Below are 13,723 nucleotides of genomic sequence, written 5' to 3' on the forward strand. Positions count from 1 at the left end.
CATCGCTTGTCGTCTTTTCTCGTGCCGCTCCATTAACGCAACCATTTCGCCAGGCAACTGTATCGCTTTAAATTTAGGAATTTATCCGATGATGTTCGGGAGCAGGGGCAAAAGTTTTGCCTCTGCAAAACTCCTGATGCCAGCGGACACCAAGGGAAACGACATTCGGCACGGCACGGCACCGAGAGCGTTCACACGTAGCGACAGCCGATTGAATGTGCCGAGATCCGAGACCCATTAAATTGAGCGGCCCCAACCAACCCAACACGATCCCATTTGCCGCCACCCCGAATGGGTAAATCAGGCTCAGTGGGTCTCGGAGAAATGCCATTCACTAGCTTTCCAATTAAGTTCGAATTAATCTCGGGTGGTTAATTTCGAAAAGGGCCTTGAAACCGAATGGTGCAACATTTGGGTCAATTTGCGAAAATTTACCGAAATTTAGTGCCCTTGGGGGTTGCAGTTAGGAATCGATGCTGGAAAATGTGGTTTTTGAAGTGGTTTACTCATCCGGAAGCTGTGATGTGATTTGTGATTCGATTTAAATAATATGAGCCCTAGCTCTAATCTGAAGTTTGAAGTTGGACGGAATCGAAATGCAACGCAACTTGAAGCGTGTGTATAATTTTGAAATTGGGGATAAAATTAGTTTTGTTGAACTCAGATATGATAAGAATTTTTTTAATAGGAAAACTTTCTAAATATCCGTCAAATGCAACGCAAACTTACCCCATTCTTGTCATAAAAAGAAACCTACGTCCGGATCATTACTCGTACCATCCAATCGCGAAGTTGTTAGAGAAAATGATTCTCAATCGGCTCGATTAAATGGGTTGAAACAAAATGCTTTTCTTCGGTTACTCAATATGGATTCCGCAGAGGCAAGGGAACGGCAACGACCTAGGCGACGAATAAAGGATCACGATTGGAAGCTTGGAACATGGAACTGCAAGTCGCTAGGCTTCGCAGGTTGCGATAGGATAATCTACGATGAATTACATCCCCGCAACTTCGATGTCGTAGCGCTGCAGGAAATCTGCTGGACAGAACAGAAAGTGTGGAAAAGCGGGCATCGAGCGGCTACTTTCTACCAAAGCTGTGGCACCACCAACGAGCTGGGAACCGGCTTCATAGTGCTGGGAAAGATGCGCCAACGCGTGATTGGGTGGCAGCCAATCAACGCAAGGATGTGCAAGCTGAGGATAAAAGGCCGTTTCAACGTGCACTGCCCACACGAAGGGAGATCCAACGATGAGAAAGAAGCGTTCTATGCGCAGCTGGAGCAGACATACGATGGATGCCCACTGCGGGACGTCAAAATTGTCATCGGTGGCATGAACGGTCAGGTAGGAAGGGAGGAAATGTATAGACCGGTCATCGGACCGGATAGTCTGCATACCGTATCGAACGACAACGGCCAACGATGCATAAACTTTGCAGCCTCCCGCGGAATGGTAGTTCGAAACACTTTCTTCCCCCGCAAGAATATCCACATGGAAATCACCCAACCAAGTAACAGAAAACCAAATCGACCAAATTCTTCTCCGACATCACGAACGTACGCACTTACCGCAGTGCGAATATTGAATCCGACCACTACCTCGTTGCAGTATGTCTGCGCTCAAAACTCTCGACGGTGATCAACACGCGTCGGAGTCGTCCGCCGCCGCTTAACATTGGGCGGCTACAAGAAAGTAGACTAGCCCAAGACTACGCGCAGCAGCTGGGAGTGGCACTCCCAACGGAAGAGCAGCTAGGCGCAGCATCTCTTGAAGATGGCTGGAGAGATATTTGATCCGCCATTGGAAGCACCGCAACCGCTGCACTAGGCATGGTGGCTCAAGATCAGAGAAACGACTGGTATGACGGCGAATGTAAGCAGTTAGTTGAGGAGAAGAATGCAGCATGCGCGAGATTGCGGCAACACCGCACGAGGGCGAACGAGGCACGATACAAACGGGCGTGGAACAGACAAAACTCGATTTTCCGGAGGAAAAAGCGCCAGCAGGAAGATCGAGACCGTGAAGAGACGGAAGAACTGTACCGCGCTAATAACGCACGAAAGTTCTATGAGAAGTTGAACCGTTCACGTAAGGGCCACGTGCCACAGCCCGATATGTGTAGGGACATAAACGGGAGCCTTCTTACAAACGAGCGTGAGGTGATCCAAAGGTGGCGGCAGCACTACGAAGAGCACCTGAATGGCGATATGGCAGACAACGGAGGCGGTATGGTAATGAACCTAGGAGCACGCGCGCAGGACATGCGACTTCCGGCTCCGAATCTCCAGGAAATCCAGGAGGAGATTGGCCGGTTGAATAACAACAAAACCCCTGAGGTTGACCAACTACCGGGAGAGCTATTTAAACACGGTGGCGAGGCACTGGCTAGAGCGTTGCACTGGGTACCAAGGTATGGGAGGATGAGGTTCTGCCGCACGAGTGGATGGAAGGAGTCGTATGTCCCATCTGTAAAAAGGGCGATAATCTGGATTGTAGCAACTACCGCGCAATCACATTGCTGAACGCCGCCTACAAGGCACTCTCCCAAATTTTATGCCGCCGACTAACACCAATTGCAAGAAAGTTCGTGGGTCAGTACCAGGCGGGATTTATGGGTGAACGCTCTACCACAGACCAGGTGTTCGCCATACGTCAGGTTTTGCAGAAATGCCGCTAATACAACGTGCCCACACATCATCTATTTATCGACTTCAAAGCCGCATATTATTCAACCGATCGGGGCCAGCTATGGCAGCTAATGCACGAAAACGGATTTCCGGATAAACTGATACGGTTGATCAAGGAGACGATGGATCGGGTGATGTGCGTAGTTCGAGTTTCAAGGGCATTCTCGAGTCCCTTCGAAATGTGCAGAGGGTTACGGCAAGGTGATGGTCTCTCGTGTCTGCTATTCAACATCGCTTTGGCGGGAGTAGTACGAAGGGCAGGGATTGACACGAGTGGTACGATTTTCACGAAGTCCGTCCAGTTATTTGGTTTCGCCGACGATATTGATATCAAGGGAACGAACGACGGCTTACTACAGAAATCTAAAAGGCTTATTCCTAATAAGAAGTTTGCGTTAACGTTCTTTCAGAAAAAAAAATATTACGAGTGTGGGCTTTCGCCAATATAAAACAACTTTTTGTAAAACTTGTCTAAGTATGAACTTTTCTCAAGGTAACTCAACAACTACTAGAATTAGTTACATCAGGTCTCCTCCAGGGCTCATGTTTAAGCACCCTTCTTTATAGGAGCTATGGAAGGCGATATTTATGAGCGCAAAATCGCCTCTAACGAACTTTTCTCAGCTGCTCGTCAACACGCCTTGGACAACGACGAGAATGCGAGGAAGATGATTTGGGAAGATGATTACATTCCATTCTTCCACAGTTATCGAAGAAGCCGTGGTTCAACGAATTGGACTCTAGGCAATATGTTATCAAATTAGTGTGTCGGCTGATGTCCAACCACTGCTCGTTAAACGCGCATTCCTTGCTAGCAGGACTCACAGTCAATAAACTTCACACTTGCGGTGTAGGCTATTGTTTTGAGCAAATTGGTACCGAATCGTCGATTCAGATCAATAGTTTTTGGCAAAACTCAATACCCTGGGGCACTTTCAACGCGAAAACTGTAAGCTGTACTCCATAATTGCTCTTCAAAGTGCGTGCACATATGTAGCTTCTTAACCTTCTGTCTGTGCTCAAAAAAACTTACGTTGTCTGTGCTCTGGGGTCAAATTGACCCCAAATTGAAATTGCTATAACTTTTTCAATGTTTGGCCAATTTTGGATTTTTAGGGCTGTTTCGAAAGATAATTTAATCATCTTTCAGATCCTTACCAAAGATTGACTATAGGTGGGCGGATACATCGCGGGGAGGGGTTTTAGTGAACAAGGATACAAAAACAGTGATTTTCATGATTATTTTACTTATATCCGAAAATCCTACCCATCTTGAACTGCAACTTTTTTAAAAAGTCTGTGCAGGAAGGCATGTGCTTTGGCATGAGGCGTTGATAAGTTTAGAACTCGGCCGCCAGGTGGTGGTATATTTGAATTCATTATTTTAGACTACTCAAGATATTCCGATGTATAGAATTCTCCTCAGTGTAAATATTCTTATCGCACAAATTTAAAATGGGAAGAAGTGCTCATTATATTGAGCACCGCTTTGTAGTGATAGACATCCTGAACAATGTTGCCGAATACAACTTGGGTGTAAGTATGAGGGATCTCAAGCTAAAGCAATATTTCATATATGCAAGAATATTGCAAGTACACTAGCGCCGCCTATTTGTAAATTTCCTTATTATTTATTCCGTCGCATGACAGACTATTCCCATCAGACGAACTTTGTTACAGACGTCATCTTTACAAATGTCAAAATTGTGCGATTAGAATATTTACAATGAGGAAAATTCTATATATCGGAGTTACTTGAGTAGTCTAACATAATGAATTCAAATATACCGCCACCTAGCGATCAAGCGCTAAACTAATCAATGCCTCATGCCAAAGCACACGCCTTTCTGCATAACCTTTTTGAAAAGGTGCAGTTCAGAATGGGTAGGATTTTCAGATATAATAAAATAAGCATGAAAAATCACTGTTTTTGTACCCTTTTTTACGAAAATCCCTCCCCGCGATGTACCCGTCCACCTATAGTCAATCTTTGGTAACGACCTGAAAGATAATTAAATTATCTTTCGAAACAGCCCCAAAAATCCGAAATTGGCCAAACATTAAAAAAGTTATAGCAATTTCAATTTGGGGTCAATTTGACCCCAGAGCACAGACAACGTAAGTTTTTTGAAAAAAGGACACTGTAGCGCATATTTTCAAGATTTTTCAAGCGAATTTGCACCTAGGAGACAGATCTCGGCGAGTTTTACCAAACTTTCAAAAAAATAGGAGAATCGGTTGAAAACTAAAAAAATGGCAGCCACTCAAAGTGGCCTGGGGTCATATTGACCCCAGAGCACAGACAAAAGGTTAAACAAACGGAATATTTTCATACAAAACTTTTTTTTTGTCCGGAATACGTCTTTTTGGACGATGTGTAAGAGTATATAAAAAAATATTTTGGTTAAAAATGTTACATATGCAGTTTCTCAAACAAATGGTTCAATAACTCCATTCGTTTACGGGCGTTCACCAACGAAAATTATAAGAATCTCTTATAAGTGGGCGTCTCACCAAAACAAAAAAAACTCTTATATGTGGGCGTCTCACCACGCAGAAATGTGATTAATCTGATCCACAATTGCACCATTCTTCCTACGGACATCCCACAAACACAGAGGGAGAAACTTTTATGTGCGGGCGTCCCACTGCGCAGAATTGTGAGCCATCCAACCCACTATTGTATTATTCGTCTTGTGGACGTACTACGAAAAGAAAGAATTTCTTGTATGCGAGCGTCCCACCAACGCTTGTATGCGGGCGTCCCGCCATGCGTAATTGTGATTCATCCTTCACTCAATTACATTATGCCCCTCCGATCCACAATCACACTACTCTATTACAACCATCCTATCACCACAGATACCTGGATACCTGGTTGGCTACAGCGTCGATACACCTATGCCTGGCGTATTGTAGAGCTCCATAATCGTCGGTCTTGGGCGATGTTCCTCCAGTTTCCCCGCACGTTCAGGGTCTCCAGGTCCGATTCCAACGCGTGCAGCCAGCGTGTTCGTGGTCTTCCACGAAGTCGCCGATCCCCATCTGGTTCTCTGTTGAATATTGTTGTCGCTATTACTTCTTCCGACATTCGCACTAAGTGACCACCCCACTGAAGTCTGCCGTATTTTATACGATTCATAATATTTTTTTCTTTGTATACTTGATACAGCTCATAAAGGGCCACTGGTAGAATCAGAGTTTTGTATAGAGCAAATTTCGTTTCCGTCTGCATGTTGCGGGACCTAAGCTGGTTACGTTATCCGTAAAAGGCCCTATTTGCAGCAGCAATACGTATTTTCACTTCACGGGAAATGTTTAAAGGTAAACAAATTCTTCAACAACTTCAAACACATCCCCATCAAGGACTACCTCTGCACCAACACCACTAAGTCTTCCCCTATCTCTACCTGCCACCATGTACTTTGGCTTGGTAGAGTTAATGATTAAGCCTATCCTCGCCGTCTCCCTCTTCAGTGGGACTGCTCTGCGATCGATTCCATTAAGGTCGATGTCGTCCGCAAAGCATGGGAGCATATGCGACCGTGTGATGATAGTGCCGTTCCTCTGCACGCTCCCAGATCTCCCAACAGCGCCTTCGAGTGCAATGTTGAACAATAAATTCGAAAGTGCATCACCCTGCTTCAATCCGCCTAAGGTCACAAACGAGATTGACACTTCGTCTGCAATCCGAATACTTGATTTCTAGCCATTCAGCGTTGCACAGTCTGTTAATACGCGATTCGCGATTTTGTACGCCGAGTTCAGAAGGGTGATCCCTCTGTAATTGGCATACTCTAGTCTGTGCCCTTTCTTATAGATTGGGCATAGGAGGCCATCCAACCAGCCGGCAGGCACTTCTTCATCCTCCCATATTTTCTGGATAATGTGGTTGATTGATTGATGCAGCTGCTCACGTCCGTGTTTGAGAAGCTCGACTGATATCTCGTCCTTCCCAGGAGCGTTACTGTTTTTCAGCTCGTTTAGAGCCTTCTTTACCTCGTCCAGCGTTGGTTGTTCCACAGCTTGACCGTCGCCGACTATGTCCATCCTGCTCCTTAATACACCTTCATTTCCACCGTTCAACAAATCTTCGAAGTGCTGCCCCCATAGTCTTGTCTGTCAACAAATGCTCCTCTCGGTCATTGCACATGGCGCAGTCTTATGCCGCGCGCCATTTACAGTTGCGTAAAACATATTCTTACCTGCGAAGTAGGTACTGCTGATTGCCATCCCTCTAGCAGCAGCAAAGGTCGGAATGAAGGCTTTCCGTGCCAATGGCAGGGCGAAAGAAACTTCCTCTCCCGATCTGCGCATTTGCATCTCCTATGACAATCTTTACTCTCCATAGGCCTTATGGAAGCTCTCACAGAACTCATCCTTACGTCATCAGGCTTATTGTTCGTTGGGGCATAGATGCTGATCACACACTTAATATTTTTTACCGGGATCTCAGCAAAATGGTCAACTTTTACCGAGATTCGCACAGCCGTGCCCCAGCAAACATGTTTTTTGCCGAGATATCCGTCAAAATTGCTGAAAATCAGCAAATAATTTGCCGAAAATCAGCTAACAAACACCATTTTTGCCGGAATATCAGTTTTTTTATTTTGCTGGCGCAAGGCTGTACGGATTTTTGCCGAGCTGCAGGAATGAAAACTAAGTGTGCAGGCTATAGTTGAAGAATTTGCTCTTCATTCTCAACACGCAAATGCGGTCACTTATCGGCTTCCACCTGTTAACACACTTCATCTGCTACACGATCACCATGAAGTCAACTCCTCGTTCTGCTCTATCACCGCCGCTATGGTAGATGTGGTACTTGAATGAAGTGTTCGATATGGGATCCACCACCCGGAATTCACGTTCTCCAGTTCTTTGCCACCGTATTTCCTGGATTGCTGCCACACTCACGCTGACTTTCTGCTGCTCACGAGCCAGGAGCTCAACACGTGCGGGTTCATTTCAAGTTCTCATGTTTTTCCTGGCGGAGTGGGTTGGGACAAGGTGGACATGACCTTACAATAGACAGGGGGTCAGACAAAAACATTGATTCGTTTTAAGAAGTTATGCACGATGGCCATGTAATCTAGAACAAGCTTACCAGCACATCTCTAAAGTCTACCTTATCTGGTTTCCCTCGGGTCCGGAGGGATGCATATAAATCGGACCTGGCGACGTCGTGATTGGGACAACTCCAGACAACGTGGTTGATGTCTTGGTAACCTGCACCACAGTCGCATCGATTGATGTCTATAAGGTTCTCACGTTCCAAGATCCGACTTTCCAATCGTTGTCCTATATTCGGGTCTGTTGCCGTTGAATCAATCCGTTACCGCGCTATCTACATCGCGGCATGGTGTGCACAGTTTTGCTTAGAGTCCCTCGCTGGTACTTAGACAATGAGCAGCCGCTCCTAGCATGAGGAACAGACGCTGTTGTGAGCCGCTCCCAACATGGAGAACAGACGCTCGATCAGCATACTTCCCTGTCAGCATACTACCATAGCTCCCACCGGGGTTGATCACCCGGTCTACCCTAAGGTTGCTCGTATCCCGGCCAGCACCACAAGGAGGTAGGGATAGGAGTTGCTGGGTTGTAAGCTTGGGTAGGGTTGTAAGTAGTAGGAACCAAAAGTTCAGATTTTACTTAAATTTGTTCCAAACCGAGCCAATTGGTTCACTCTGGGTTCACATTGAGTTCCAAGCACCTCAACGGTACTTTAAAATTCATTTTTACGCTCTCACCATACAAAAAGTTACTTACAATGTGAGCTGATTAAGCCAAAACATCCCATCTTATCCATTCTTCTGGTTGCTTGGGTAAGGACCGCGATTTTTTTTATTCTATTCCTATTTTTATTTTATTCCTTCAGGTACGCGAAGTACGCTTCACCCAGCATTTGTCATGCCTGATAGAAAAGGATATTCGACCGAAAATGTCGTTTGGTCGAAAAGATCCAACTGAACAGAGCATAGGGCAGAAAAGGTCATTTGGCCGAACGGGCCATTCGGCCTAAAATGTTGTTTGACCAGAGAACAGTGAATGTTAAGAGTGTGAAGGGATCTAACAGCTCTTTTCAACTTTTCATTTCTCACTTTTCACTTCGCTCTACTATTTTTTCTTAGTGCGTGAAAAATGAAGAAAAGAAGTGAGAAGTGTGGTGTTTGACTTTTCACTTTCCAATTATATCACTTCTCATTGTGAAAAGCAAAAAGTGACAAGTGACAAGTGGGAAATGAGTAAAGCGAGTTGGTAAATGAGAAAAAAAAGAGTGAAATGCCTTGCACACTCCTCCCCCTCTCCACCAACCCATTTCTCACTTGTTACTGTCTTCTTCTCAATATAGCTTTTCAATTATCTTAAATCACTTCTGGCGTTTCACATTCACTATTGTTCGTCCAAACATTATTTTCGGTTATATGACCAGTTCACCAAAACGATACTTACGATGGCAAAACATACTTATGCATATAAACAATAAAAAAAATGATCAACACAACAATGAAAAACGACCCGTGAATAAAGGCTACCATAAATGCATAGAATAGTTCGGGAATCCCCATACTAATATTTCTAAAATCCGTAACCAACCTAAAATTTAGCAAATAATTGGAAAATATGTTCCGATAGACATGATCAAGAAAAATAATACCATTCCTGCTATTTTCCTATGAACGAATGATCCATAATTCTTTGGAAAATGATCCATACAAAAACTATATTTGGATCATTACAATTATGGATCATATTACTCTAATTATGGATCATTATCACAATAAAAACTTTGCCAGTTTTTTATTATTCAAAATATAGTTTTTAATAGATCTTATTCCAAAGAATTATGGATCATTCGTGCATGGGAAAATAGCAGGAATTATATTGTATTTCTAGATCATGTCTAAAGGAACATATTTTCCTATTATCTGCTGAATTTCAGCTTAGCTCTATCTATGATCTTGAAATAATTCTTTATAGATACTCTCAAACTATTTTTTTTTTTGCATTTATGGTAGCGTTTCATGGAACAATCAGGTGTTATTTACGGATAGTTTTTTTTATTATTATTTTGCGGATCGCTTTTGTACATTTAACAGTACAACATAAGGACTGCCATTTACGATCGTTTAAGCTTCTCAGCCAAACGACATTTTCGTCCATTTAACCAATTCGGCCAAACGGCATTTTCTGTCAAATAATTCATGTCTTCTTGCCGACCAGGTCATATGACCGAAAATGTCATTGGGTCGAATTGGTCATATAAGTCGTTTGGCTAAACGGTTTTTTCAAGGCAATCGATCAATTTAAGTCAAATGATTTATTCGGCAAAACGAATGACCTGTTCGGTCAAACAACTTTTTTGGCAATATGACCAATTTGACCGAATGACATTTTCGTCCATTTTCAAGAAGACATTTTCAATGGTATGATCCGTTCGACCAATTGGCTCTTTGTGCCAAACAATCTATTCGGCCAAGCGACTTTTTTTGCCAAATTTGCCTTACTGTCAAACGACAATTTCAACCAAACGTCATTTTCGGCCAAATGATCTGTTCGGTCATACAACCATACATACATACAATTCGGTTATGACCAAAACATCAAATTTCCAGTTCGGCCGAACGTCCTTCTTCTCTTGCTATGGCTTCACATCAACGAAACGAAACGTTAAATCGTTACTTTCTGCGTTTCGCCTTTCGCTAAGTATCTTGGAAAACCAAGTTGCCCAATAATAGAAGCTAAAGCCAGCTCATTGACCCATAGCCTCTCTCCCAAGCAGCAAGAGCACCTTCTTTCAAATAGCCGTTTATTCCTAATAAATTTCGAACTTTTTAAAACGATTATCAGAATCACTCAAATGAATTTCGCGTGAGTTTGCAATCCACTTATTTTCCAACTTATTGAATTGCTTACAAATGAATGTTCACCATTCTCTCATAGCGAGCGACAGGACATTTCATTTGAATACGTAACATTCCCAAGTCCAGAGTACCATTCATCGAACATACTCCCCCAGATGGGCCAAGAAAAACCATCGCCATCGCAGTGACGAAGGCGAATAATAATAATAAAAAAGCATTTAAACACCACTTATGGATGACAAATTTATTACCATTCTTTCTGCTCGTATTAAACGATGGTGACGACTACGACGAACAGTGAGCCAGCAAGCGAGAAGTGCACCTCGCCGCGAGAAAGAAAGTTGAAGTGGAACAATGATTTGAATTTATTCCCTCGTTCCCCGTTGTGATGGTTTGGTTCAGTTTTTTCCCCCTTGTCCCATCCCAGCTGACTGCCGGCTTATTGGTTCTGCTAAATTGATGAAGAATGGAACTCCAACCATGAATACAATGTGCTTATTATTATTTAAGTCGACAACGAAGCGTCGTTCCACAGTTCGGAAAAGTGAGATCGGAATTTTCATGACCGCACGCCTATTCGGTGTCGAATGAGCATTGGGACTGGGAATTTGTAAAGATTCGAAATCCGGAGAGGGGCATAGATGATTGCGAAGATTTATGACGATAATATTGGACTTAAATATTTGGTGGGTATGAAGGTGGATTTGAATAATATTGATGTTTTCGAATTTATAGAGAATTTAGAACAAATACCAATTTTGAAAGTGTGAATTGAAGCTAGTGAGGATGAGAAGCACTTCGTGACCAGGAGCGAAGACCTCGATAACAGTTCTGTAACATTAAAATCAAATAGTGCAATTAGGTAAACGCAAACAAGCACATGAAACACTATAATTTCAGCCTTACTTTCCTAACACCACGCCTTTTGCTGTCTACCGTGAGAACCTAGACGAAACACTGCCTACGGATTGTTGTCATAAATGCTAAATTTAAACCGACAGCCCTAGTCGGTAAAATGCTGTTACGATCAGACGAGACACCTATCCAACCGCTTCCACCCCAGGCCCACCCTCGCACTCATTAGGATCATTTCAGTCGGCTCATGCCGAATCTGAAGTGAGAGAAAACTCGCGCTGATAGATTTCAAAACAATTTCCACCGATCTACGCCCGCCGTCGGTCGTTTGGCTCGCCTAGCTGACATGCTGACAAGAAGCGAACCAATACCCATGTTGAGGCCTGTCCTGGTTGTCTGGTGCTGGTATTTGGGTCTGACTTTTCGACTTGTTTTAATGGTGGAGCTGTTTGGCACATCACCTCGCTTATTTCGCGTTTGTGTGCTGCTGCTTTTGGGTTTGGTTTTGTTTTGGTATGCTTTTTTTCTCGCACCACCCATAGCGATTCCGATGCTTGTACTCCCAGCAGGATCCATTCCGAGGAATGAGAACGGCACTCCATACAACCCTGTTAGCTGAGCGCACGAACTTTGTTTGTCATGTCGAAAATCACTCACAGACATATGAATAACAAATATTTTTTGGGATATGTTATTTTTGTTCTAGTACTATCTCATGCCACGCTTCTTCGATCCGGCTGTGTTATCTGATGGCGGCGGCCTCGCCAGCCCATCGATTGGTCTTGATGGCGGAATCACTGAATCCATTCCGGATAGGAGTTTTCCCACCTTGAATTGGCAAACACGATCGTAAATGGTTACGGGTGCTCATTTACACCGGTGAATATTGGTAGATGAACTGAAGCAATTGCGGATCTGATTGAACCCTCATAATGGTAAATTTTTCATCAACCGTGTGCATTTGTGTGGAGTACTCTAAAAATATCGTTGAGTTGAGCGCAGTTCATATCCTATAGGGACCGTTGTCTCGTTTAGAAGTAGGAAAACAAAACAAGAAGCTTTCCGATGGATGATGCTTTGTTCCGCTTTTCGCTTTTCTTTTTTGGGAAATAATGGAAAAATGGAAATTGAATTAGATCACGATGTCCATTGGTTTTGTGGGTGTGTTTGTGTTTTTACAACGCTTCATGTCTCTTGTTGTTGGAGAACGTAGGCATATAATCGGTTTGCTACATTGAGCATTCAAGGATGTTGGTGAATTGATTGCCATAACTGTTGTACGAACGAAAAACCACGCATTACAGCGGAGTGGTGATTCAGGATGAAAACAACCGGAGGGAAAAATACATTCAATTTTTAGTACCCCAGAAACATCACTAGCTATTCCAATTTTTGTCTACTGAAACGCTGATTCAAACCTAGAATGTGAAGGTATTGTACTCGCAGAAACTTTAAAGCTCAAAGATACCTTGGATAAACAGAATTGTACTATGTTGATGAAAATAAATATGACAATCCGAACAAAGTGTAATTAAACATACCTAACTTTGATTAGTTTTATTAAATACGATTAAATTAATTAACATAATTTTCGATCTGGGGGTACACTGGGGGAAGTGGAAAAAGGGGGAACGTGTAAAAATCAGTTCGAAAAATTGGAATTGTCACACTCAGATTTTATTTCTGCAGCTCGGCAAAATCCGCACAGCCGTGCGCCCAGCAAAATAAATACTGATATCCCGTCAGAAATCATGGTTGTTAGCTGGGTTTCGGCAAATGATTTGCTGACTTTCAGCAACTTTGACAGTTATCTCGGCGAAAAACATGTTTACTGGGGCTCGGCTGTGCGAATCTCGGTAAAAGTTGAGCAAAATGCTGAGATCCCGGTAAAAAAAAGTGTGTACATAGGATAAATCACTACTTGGGCCTATGGACCCGATTCCCGGCTCTCTGCGCAGATAAATAATGATTTATACTGTTTGGAAGCCGTAGGTTTATGATTGATAATTTCTAAAAAGTCTCCCATTTATCTCGCAGAATACTCAATATTTTTCAACCATTTATTTAACTCCTAATTGATACAATAAACAAATAAAAATGTAGATTTCTCTCTTAACTTTTCAAAAGGACCCTAGTAACATTTATTTCATGACACCACTGACCCGGAGTGATTCTTTCCACTTTTACAAACGGTATCATCAAAGAAACACCTACCTGAAAATCGCCACAGTCCTCGATACAATCATTGCCTAAAGCTGTTAATCGCCACACCATCACAAGAACTTCAATGTATTATATAATACGTATTATAATACAT

At 43.1% G+C, this 13,723-nt stretch overlaps 1 protein-coding gene across 2 annotated transcripts in view; it reads left to right on the top strand.

The window, feature by feature from the left end:
- Positions 1-13,723, top strand: part of LOC134205565 (probable serine/threonine-protein kinase DDB_G0282963) — a 599,905-nt gene that overhangs the window by 189,352 nt on the left and 396,830 nt on the right. The window lies entirely within an intron of this gene.

The sequence above is a fragment of the Armigeres subalbatus genome, chromosome 1 (genome assembly GCF_024139115.2).
Source record: "Armigeres subalbatus isolate Guangzhou_Male chromosome 1, GZ_Asu_2, whole genome shotgun sequence".
Classification (NCBI taxonomy): Eukaryota; Metazoa; Arthropoda; class Insecta; order Diptera; family Culicidae; genus Armigeres; species Armigeres subalbatus.